Source organism: Bos indicus, chromosome 6, assembly GCF_029378745.1.
Source record: "Bos indicus isolate NIAB-ARS_2022 breed Sahiwal x Tharparkar chromosome 6, NIAB-ARS_B.indTharparkar_mat_pri_1.0, whole genome shotgun sequence".
NCBI lineage: Eukaryota > Metazoa > Chordata > Mammalia > Artiodactyla > Bovidae > Bos > Bos indicus.
The window spans coordinates 15,837,521-15,848,821 of record NC_091765.1 but is presented as its reverse complement, the minus strand read 5'-3'; the positions used below and the strand labels follow the sequence as shown (position 1 = coordinate 15,848,821).

Genomic DNA, 11,301 nt, shown 5'->3' with positions numbered 1-11,301 from the left:
TTCCTATTGGTCCAGCTGGAATTACCTGCTCCTTGGCTAGCGGAAGACACAGATCCTGATTAGAGTAGTACCAAGACTGCTTATCCCTGGGAGAAGTAACTCTCCCCAAAAGAAATAAGGATGCTCTTCAGTTCAGTTCAGTCGCTCAGTCGTGTCCAACTCTTTGCGACCCCATGAATCACAGCACGCCAGGCCTCCCTGTTCATCACCAACTCCCAGAGTTCACCCAGACTCACATCCATCGAGTCAGTGATGCCATCCAGCCACATCATCCTCTGTCGTCCCCTTCTCCTCCTGCCCCCAATCCCTCTCAGCATCAGAGCCTTTTTCAATGAGTTAACTCTTTGCATGAGGTGGCCAAAGTACTGGAGTTTCAGCTTTAGCATCATTCCTTCCAAAGAAATCCCAGGGCTGATCTCTTCTTCAGAATGGACTGGTTGGATCTCCATGCAGTCCAAGGGACTCTCAAGAGTCTTCTCCAACACCACAGTTCAAAGGCATCAATTCTTCGGCGCTCAGCCTTCTTCACAGTCCAACTCTCACATCCATACATGACCACTGGAAAAACCATAGCCTTGACTAGATGGACCTTTGTTGGCAAAGTAATGTCTCTGCTTTTGAATATACTATCTAGGTTGGTCATAACTTTCCTTCCAAGGAGTAAGTGTCTTTTAATTTCATGGCTGCAGTCACCATCTGCAGTGATTTTGGAGCCCAGAAAAATAAAGTCTGACACTGTTTCCACTGTTTCGCCATCTATTTCCCATGAAGTGATGGGCCCAGATGCCATGATCTTCGTTTTCTGAATGTTGAGCTTTAAGCCAACTTTTTCACTCTCCACTTTCACTTTCATCAAGAGGCTTTTGAGTTCCTCTTCACTTTTTGCCATAAGGGTGGTGTCATCTGCATATCTGAGGTTATTGGGATTTCTCCCAGCAATCTTGATTCCAGCTTGTGCTTCTTCCAGCCCAGCGTGTCTCATGATGTACTCTGCATATAAGTTAAATAAGCAGGGTGACAATATACAGCCTTGACATACTCCTTTTCCTATTTGGAACCAGTCTGTTGTTCCATGTCCAGTTCTAACTGTTGCTTCCTGACCTGCATACAAATTTCTCAAGAGGCAGATCAGGTGGTCTGGTATTCCCATCTCTTGAAGACTTTTCCACAGTTTATTGTGATCCACACAGTCAAAGGCTTTGGCATAGTCAATAAAGCAGAAATAGATGTTTTTCCGGAACTCTCTTGCTTCTTCCATGATCCAGGGGATATTGGCATTTTGATCTCTGGTTCCTCTGCCTTTTCTAAAACCAGCTTGAACATCTAGAAGTTCATGGTTCACATATTGCTGAAGCCTGGCTTGGAGAATTTTGAGCATTACTTTACTAGCGTGTGAGATGAGTGCAATTGTGCGGTAGTTTGAGCATTCTTTGGCATTGCCTTTCTTTGGGATTGGAATGAAAACTGCCCTTTTCCAGTCCTGTGGCCACTGCTGAGTTTTCCAAACTTGCTGGCATATTGAGTGCAGCACTTTCACAGCATCATCTTTCAGGATTTGAAATAGCTCAACTGGAATTCCATCACCTCCACTAGCCTTGTTCATAGTGATGCTTTCTAAGGCCCACTTGACTTCACATTCCAGGATGTCTGGATCTAGGTGAGTGATCACACCATCATGATTATCTGGGCCATGAAGATCTTTTTTGTACAGTTCTTCTGTATATCCTTGCCATCTCTTCTTAATATCTTCTGCTTCTGTTAGGTCCATACCATTTCTGTCCTTCATTGTGCCCATCTTTGCATGAAATGTTCCCTTAGTATCTCTGATTTTCTTGAAGAGATCTCTAGTCTTTCACATTCTGTTGTTTTCCTTTATTTCTTTGTATTGATTGCTGAAGAAGGCTTTCTTATCTCTTCTTGCTATTCTTCGGAACTCTGCATTCAGCTGCTTATATCTTTCCTTTGCTCCTTTGCTTTTCACTTCTCTTCTTTTCACAGCTATTTGTAAGGCTTCCCCAGACAGCCATTTTGCTTTTTTGCATTTCTTTTCTATGGGAATGGTCTTGATCCCTGTCTCCTGTACAATATCACGAACCTCATTCCATAGTTCATCAGGCACTCTATCTATCAGATCTAGGCCCTTAAATCTATTTCTCACTTCCACTGTATAATCATAAGGGATTTGATTTAGGTCATACCTGAATGGTCTAGTGGTTTTCCCTACTTTCTTCAATTTAAGTCTGAATTTGGCAATAAGGAGTTCATGATCTGAGCCACGGTCAGCTCCCGGTCTTGTTTTTGCTGACTGTATAGAGCTTCTCCATCTTTGGCTGCAAAGAACATAATCAAGCTGATTTCGGTGTTGACCATCTGGTGATGTCCATGTGTAGAGTCTTCTCTTGTGTTGTTGGAAGAGGGTGTTTGTTATGACCAGTGCATTTTCTTGGCAAAACTCTATTAGCCTTTGCCCTGCTTCATTCCGTATTCCAAGGCCAAATTTGCCTGTTACTCCAGGTATTTCTTGACTTCCTATTTTTGCATTCCAGTCCCCTATAATGAAAAGGACATCTTTTTTGGGTGTTAGTTCTAAAAGGTCTTGTAGGTCTTCATAGAACCGTTCAACTTCAGCTTCTTCAGCGTTACTGGTTGGGGCATAGACTTGGATTACTGTGATATTGAATGGTTTGCCTTGGAAACGAACAGAGATCATTCTGTCGTTTTTGAGATTGCATCCAAGTACTGCATTTTGGACTCTTTTGTTGACCATGATGGCTACTCCATTTCTTCTAAGGGATTCCTGCCCACAGTAGTAGATATAATGGTCATCTGAGTTAAATTCACCCATTCCAGTCCATTTGAGTTCGCTGATTCCTAGAATGTTGACATTCACTCTTGCCATCTCTTGTTTGACCACTTCCAATTTGCCTTGATTCATGGACCTAACACTCTAGGTTCCTATGCAATATTGCTCTTTACAGCATTGTACCTTGCTTCTAGCAAGGTCAAATAGGTGCTAAGATGCCACTTCCCCCACAAAGTCAAGAAAAGTCCATACACAGTTGTCCTTCAGTACATTAACCTCACATATTACCAAGAATAAACCTTAATTTCTTTTAGTAATCTATTATGCAGATTTCATACATGGATTTTCTCAGATCTGCCATAAATTTCTTTTAATATTGAGCCATTACCACTGACTCATAAAATCTCTACCAGTAATTCTTACATTATTACTTTATGCAAAAACAGTACTTTAGTGGATCTAAATAACCACTTTTGAGATTCCAAGAGTGTCTATTCAGAATGTGACAAACTGCCTCTAATTCATAGTCTTTGTGATTTGCTGAATGTAATGATGTCATATCCCACCTTTGCATGTTCCCATCATATTTCTTGTCTTTGGCACATCCCAGTCACCTGGAACAGATTGAGGTGACCCAGTGACAGTCAAGCAAGATAGAGCCCACCCGCCACCCCCAGATGGGAACTGGAAAAGAAAGCATTCTGACCCAAATGTATGGGAAAAGGCGTTAGCTTCCAAATGAAACTGGTGGAGCATCATAATGAGAAATCTAAGAGCAGAAGGTACCCTGCCTCTGTAGGAAGGTTGAAAGTCAATTTCAGAAAAATTTATCAAAGGTAGTAAAGTCAAAACCTCTTAGCTGTGGTTCAGGGGCAAAACATCAAGTACCACTCATTCATCCTCTAAATGGCTCATCAGTCTATGAAGAAGATTCCACAAATACATGCTTGATTGGTGGAAACCCTCCAGACTACCTCCTACTTGACTTACTAATTACTTTAATTTGATACCTTGGCTTCCTTCACTTGAGCTGTCCTGTTCTGCTGCTAAGTCGCTTCAGTCGTGTCTGACTCTGTGCGACCCCACAGACAACAGCCCATTAGGCTCCCCCATCCCTGGGATTCTCCAGGCAAGAATACTGGAGTGGGTTGCCATTTCCTTCTCTAGTGCAAGAAAGTAAAAAGTGAAAGTGAAGTCGCTCAGTCGTGTCTGACTCTTAGCAACCCCATGGACTGCAGCCCACCAGGCTCCTCTGTCCATGGATTTTCCTGTTTGTTCAGCTAGTTTTAACAACCCCTCAGGGAGCCTTGTTTTCCTCAACAGCTGCTCCTGTTGTTGGCACTCAGTGGCTCCTTTCCGACCTTTTGCAGCCAACCTTTATGAGAAGGGGGAGCTAACAGACTAATTAGACAGGCAGCTTAAGAAAATATAGATGGTGGTACACCCACACCAAAAAGGCTTACATGCACAAAACCAAGCATTTAGGCTTGCCCAACCATCCCAAACTGCCAACTTCAGACTTCATGTCACACTTGGAAAATTGTTTTTGTTTTGCTCTGTTTTGTACTTTGGCATACTATAGAGAAGTTTGACATACTCATGGAATAAAAAGGACATTTGGAACAATGAGATCTACATTGGAAAAATTATGTAGGAGATTTGGAGGTATAACATAACCATTTGTCATTAATGGAAATATGCAAATTGGCAAATTAGCAAAATCTGCTTTAACTGTTGAAAATTTGAGAATAGCTGCAGAAAGGTTAAATTTTTGTGCCATACAAAGAAAAAAAATATGTTTTCTAGTTGACTTGTAAAATATGATGTAAAATAGTTGGCTTGTAAAATATATTTTCTGGCTGAAAGTTCCTATAGACTTGTCTTTGCTGAACCTATCACATCAATGGGGTTGTAGTTGTCAGTGTCAGAAGAGTGGCCAAAGAGAAGATTCAGTATTTCTAAATTCATCGGCTATCTGTGTCAGAATGACCTAAGCTTGTTTTTAGGAAATGCGGATTCCAAGAATCCACCCCAGAGATACTGAATCTCTGTGAGTTTTAAGAATAATTTTAATAAGCTACCAGATGATCCTTATGAAAATTCAAGTCTGCAGGCTAGGTTTCAAAACATACAACCACATTTAGATTCATCACTGCTCAGAGTGGAAATTGGCATGTCCTTTACAATATGCCAATTTTTTTCTTGCAAATTGTTCTGCCAGAATTATAAAGATGCACATCTTTTGACACAGCAATTCTATTTCTAGGAATTTATCTCAAGGAAAATACAACAAATGTGCAAAGACATATGTAAAAAATATTCATTACAAAACTGACTATATTAGTAGAAAAGTGGTAATAATTAAAAAACTTATTAAGAGATTTTGATTAAACTATATACACTTATGTAGGATTATTATGTACAATGTTCTAAGCACTTCAAAAGATGTAATTTAATCTTTATAACTATGTAATATAATATAGTTTAAAATGTTAATAATGTAATAATATTATTGCCCCCATTTTACAGATGATAAAGCTGAGGTGCAAAGCAGGTATTTGTCCAAGATCACACAGCTAGCACACAGCAGAGCCAACACAGTGCCAGGCAGCCTGTTTTTAGAGCCTGTGGTTTCACCCTGCACTGTCTGCCGCTCAACATTCTGTGGCCTTCACATCATGATAATATGGAAGAAAACATTTTACAAGAAAATATGTTTGATGTCGTATTCATGGTGAAAATGAACATTTATACCTGCATTCTGAAATAAAAGATTATTATGAAAAGGTAAAGAAAACAACAGGTGTTAGAGTGGGTGCACCAAATTGAAGATAATAATCTTTTCATGGAAGTATGGATGTTTTCTGTTTTTCTCTTTTTTTTTGGTCTCTGCTTGTTTTCCAGTAATGAACATATACTGTTCTTAAAAAATACAGAAAAGTAATATGTGAATGGGCCTGGCCTGCAAATATATTATAAAGTTTGTGCTTTTGGAAGAGTAGCCTTTAAGGATAAACTGACTATAAACAGAGAGGAGGAAAAATATACTTTTTTATTCCTATATTCACCTTACTCCATATGAGTCCACTGTGTTTCTAGCAGATCTGTATTCTCAGGCTTCTTTTTCATGAGCAAGCTAGTATAAATGGCTACATTTTCTTTTACTACTAATTTTATTTTCCATTTAATCTTTCTTTTTCTCCACCAGAAAGGGATAAGATTTCTCTTTCTAAATAAATAATGCTCTTTGCCTCATCTATAAACCTGAATGTGTATATTTATTTCATTATCTTGGGTCTCTTAAAGATCCAGTCTTATTCAGAACTATCTAAATTATATATGTCAATAAAACAACCAGTTGGGATTCAGTCCAAGGGGAAAAAACTTAAAAGGGCCTCAAAGTGGATCTCACACCAAACTCTAGGCCAAGATAATGTTCAGTTAACTGAACAGCATGATTGGAGCATTTCTTGATCTATTTTACTTTAGTGCAGGCAGGTAGATTTAGTGTTCTTTTTATTTTATAAATGTCATCATTATTTTTCAAAAAGAAACTGATAAGGCAAGGTGGTATGTTTGCTTTCTGAAGATTTAAATTCTGAATGGTTGTGTGTTTTGCTGGTAAGTTATATTAATTAACCACATTGTTTTTAAACATGAGACTGTTTTATCAACCCCAAATTTACTGCTAAGGCATAGCAACTTTTTAAAAAATTGAAGCAGATGAAAGCTCAAAATAGATTTGGAATCATTATAATAAAATAAGACAGACTTTTAAGCAACTACCTGCCACTTCTCTGGAAATTTAAATTTACATTTTTTGTTTCTCAACAAACATCTAACAGAATTAAAAATTTAAAAATCATGTATTCAATCTGAGCCATAGTTGTTTATCTGCAAGTATAGGGACTTTGCCATGTGAAATATTACCAGCTTTTTTTCTTACTTCAAGGAAGCATCCTTTACTTATCTAAAACTAGTACGAAGATAATAACCAAGGCCAAAAAATAATCCCTGGTGGGACTGCCAACATTTTAGCAAAATATTAATTGCTAACTCATAAATACTAATTTTCTTTTTGAATAAGATTTTTATGAAATTCATTACTATTACTATTTTCTACCATTGTAATTTTGATAATTTCATCTGTTCATGATTTAAGCACTTAAACATTATTGTTAAATGTAGAAAACTATTTATAATGTGACTATAATGTTTATAAGCAGACATAACATTGCATAATATAAAATTTTCCAAATAATTTGCAATGAAGAATAAATCATGAAAAAGTGTTCCAGGTGATTGTATTCCAGATCATAGTCTTCAGCATTCCCATAAAGGTCAAGAAGTAGTAGTTATTACGCTCCAAAGGAGCTCAATGGATATTGGTGGGTAATTAAACTGTAACTGATAAAGTATATTGCTGGGTCTTTTATTGTACACTGTCCTTCTAGTTTGAATATATAAACCAGCCTCACCCCAAATTTCAGATATTTAAAACAATTTTAACTTTATTATTTTACCTGGTATAAAAGTACTCATTCTTAGCAATATATGAGCGTACAACTGTATGCTAAATAACTAAATATTTCTTCTAAATAACTGAAGAAAATTGACTCAAATATTTAAATCAAATCCATTAGTTATAGGTAGCCTCCTCAGTGGTATAATTTAGAGGAAACTTAAGATTTATTGCTCTGAGCAGGTAAAACTGCTCTGGAATACTTGGCCGATATTGGGGTTTCAAATGTTTTTTTAAGTTGCTTGTGATTATCCACAAAAGCATACACTAAGTTGACACACAAAAAGGCAACATCATAGTATGGAAAAGTATTAGCTTGTGAACCAGAGTATGTTTGACTCTCTTCTTGCACATCCTCATATAAAATGTGGACAATGATACTGATCTCAGAATTATTGCGAAGTAGTAAATAACACCTAGGAAATTGTCTGCCATATGATTAACTCACAATAGATGTCGGCTTCTTTCCCCTTGAATAATGAATGTAAGTGGAATATTTACTGACTTTTCAATGAATAGAACTGGTTTTCATTTATTCTGCAAATATTAAACACGTCAACATTTGGGTATGTAAATAGGTGTCATTCAATATATTCCAAGTATGAATATTTTCAATGCAGGGAATTAGAAAGTGAAGTGTTAGTCATTCAGTCATGTCTGATTCTTTGCAACCCCATGGATTAGAGCTCAACAGGCTCTTCTGTCCATGGAATTCTCCAGGCAAGAACACTGGAGCGGGTTACCATTTCCTTCTCCAGGAGATCTTCCCAACCCATGGATCAAACCTGGGTCTCCTGAATTGCAGGCAGACTCTTTACCATGTGAGCCACCAGGGAAGCTGTCAGTGACAATATCGGCCTGTAGTACCACAAGTTTCTCAAGAGGCTTGCACCAAAGACTCTCTGAATACCAGGAACCTCTGGAAGTTTCCTTCTGACCCCTCAGGCTGCAGGACTGATGCAGGTGATTCTCAGAAAGTTCACCAGAAGCTGATTAGAACCTCTCATATGCTCAGTCATCTGCCTGCAGTTGCCTCTAGAAAATAATGGCTTCCTTTTCTCCTAAACTCTGTGCTGGCATCTCCCATCTCAGTAGGATTCTGGGAAACACAGTTCTCAACTTCTCTTGCAATGGAGACCTTAGGAAGGTGGCAGTGATGCCAAAATGAGTCCAGATAATCCAGCACGCCTACTAAAGGCAAGACTCTGGGCTTCGGGATCTCGGAACACAAGTATGACTTGTGTGACTCTTCTTACCCTGCTCTCAATCTGGCAAGGGTGATAAGACACCCGAGTGAAAACACTGTTTCAAGGCAGAAGACTCAGGTAGAGGCAGATGCAGTGACAATGTCTGGCAATTCAGAGAAAGAAATGCCTTCCAGCTGAGAAAGAATCAGGGAAGACTTCAATGAATGGGTAGACTTTAGATTGAGCTTTAAAGAACCAGTAAATTTGGGGAATAAGTCAACACGGAAAAGCAGGGAATTAGGGGCATGAAAATGGTATAGACAGGTACAGGGATTCCCAGGTGGCACAGTGGTAAAGAACCCACCTGCTAATGCAGGATAAAGCTATAGAAATAGAAAAGAATGTAGTGATAAGCGACTTTATTAAACTGAAGAAAGGTGTACTTTGAAAAGGGGCAAAGTGGAGGGGAATTCCCAGAAAGTAGTTTTTGTTTCACTTCAGACACTGTTCCAATATATGAGTTTGAAATCTTTTTAATAGGAAATGGAAAGCAATTTGAGATTTTAAGAATATGATGATTAGATTAGGGTGAGGCTTCACCACAACTCTGTTTTGCGGGTATTATCCCAGCTTGTTGTTCAGTTGTTAAGTCATGTCCAGCTCTTTGTGACCCCATGAAATCCCATGTGTCCAAGGGATTTCAGGCAAGAATACTGGAGTGGGTTGCCATTTCCTTCTCCAAGGGATCTTCCTGACCCAGGGACCAGACCTGCATCTCCTGCATTGCAGGCGGATTCTTTTCCACTGAGCCACCAGGGAAGCCCTGTCATCCCTGCTGGGTGTCCATTAAACCAGGATGGGCATTGCATCCCCAGGAGGCGTGCATCCCTGGGGATTTGGTGTGCACAACCATAGGCAGGCACCTGTTAGCCCCCCACTCATAGGTCATTAGAAGAAATTAGGGTTCAGAAAGGTTAAGGAACTACCCAAGATCATATGTTGATGAAATGTGAAGCTTGTGGATCTTGATTCCAAAGCTAACATTTTTTTTCCACATAACTTGCTATACCATACTGTACCCACTCCACAGTCCCATCAATTTTTTCTCATCAATCCCTTCAGCTATTTTCTGCTCCTTTTGCCCTGAAATCCTGAGAAATAAGAGACTAGTATAATCTGCTCCAACTAAAGATCAAACTTATAACCCAGGTTTTTCCTCATCTACCTATTAAGGTATAAATATCATTCAGTTTTCTATAACAAGAGAAGAGGAGATTTTGAAAGTTATTCTTTGTTCAATACAATGTGAAAGAAACTTATTCAACCAATGCCCTCTCATCCACGTCCTTCTGGTGTTAAAATAGTTCTGGGTTAAAGTTGAGCATTCTGCTTAGTGGATTATCTAACTCACTTCAAAAATTATTTAGTCTTTACTTATATAAGCATTACAATCCCATCACCAAGTTGAAGATGAACTAATCTCCTGTTTAGAACTTTACCATCTAAAACTGTGACCCAAAACATTTCTAAACTGACTTATCAACACCTTCCTTCTCATTGGATCTTTTGACTCTGCCCCAAGATTTCTCACTTTCTCTGAATAAAATACCCATCACTATATATCATAATGCTACTCATTTTTTAAGTCTCAGTATAAATTCAACTTTCCCCATGAAGTCTCTGCCCATCCAGTGCCCAACATTACCCCTCTGGATGTAATGTAACAAGCCCCCATCCTAATGGCTCTGAGGTTCTGTAGCATCCCTTGTGATTTTTCTATACCCCAGCCAGAGTTGGGATGCAGGTAGAAATAAGGAACATACTAATAGAAAACAAAGGTGTTTACTTCAGCAGCACATATACTAAAACTGGAACAATACAGAGAAGATAAGCATGGCCCTTGCTAAGTGAATTTATTTACAAAACAGAAGTAGAGTCATGGATGTAGGAAACAAACTTACGGTTATTACCAGGGGATGGGATGAGCAGGGAGGGATAAATTGGGAGATTGGAGATTGGGACTGACATATACACATATAAAATTAAAAGACGCTTGCTCCTTGGAAGAAAAGCTAGACAGCATATTAAAAAGCAGAGACATCACTTTGCCAACAAAGGTCCATAACAGTGAAAGCTATGGTTTTTCAGTAGTGATGTATGGATGTGAGAATTGGACCATAAAGAAGGCTGAGTGCCAAAGAATTGATGCTTTTTAAACTGTGGTACTGAAGACTCTTAAGAGTCCCTTGGACAGCAAGGAAATCAAACCAATAAATCCTAAAGCAAATAAACCTTGAATATTCACTGGAAGGATTGATGGTAAAGCTGAAGGTCCAATACTTTGGCCACCTGAAGCCTGGTGTGCTGCAGTTATGGGGTCACAAAGAGTCAGACATGACTTAGCGATTGAGGAACGACAACAGTATATAAAATAGAAAACTAATAAGAACCCACTGCATAACACAGGGAACTCTATTCAGTGTTCTGTAAAGGCCTATATGAGAAAAGCATCTAAAAAAAAAGACTGTATGTAAGTGTATGTCTAATTGACTCACTTCGCTGTATACCTGAAACTAACACAACATTGTAAATCAACTATGCTCCAATAAAAACTTAGAAAAGAAATAAAAGACAAATGTTTATGGCTAGTAGTTTAGAACAGAATTCTGTGGTACAGAATACAATTATGCCTGCTTCTTGAATTGCATTCTATAACTCAGACCCTCACTGTCCAGCTGGACTAGTCTACACTTGGAATGAATAAATAATAAAACAGTAAATACTCACTA

The 11,301-nt window shown here is 38.6% G+C and overlaps 1 non-coding gene across 1 annotated transcript; it reads left to right on the top strand.

Moving 5' to 3' along the window:
• The first annotated feature begins 10,350 nt into the window (after nucleotides 1-10,350).
• Nucleotides 10,351-10,458, top strand: LOC139183712 (U6 spliceosomal RNA). The gene has a single exon (XR_011567338.1). It is a non-coding gene; the product is annotated as a U6 spliceosomal RNA (small nuclear RNA).
• The last annotated feature ends 843 nt before the right edge of the window (nucleotides 10,459-11,301 follow it).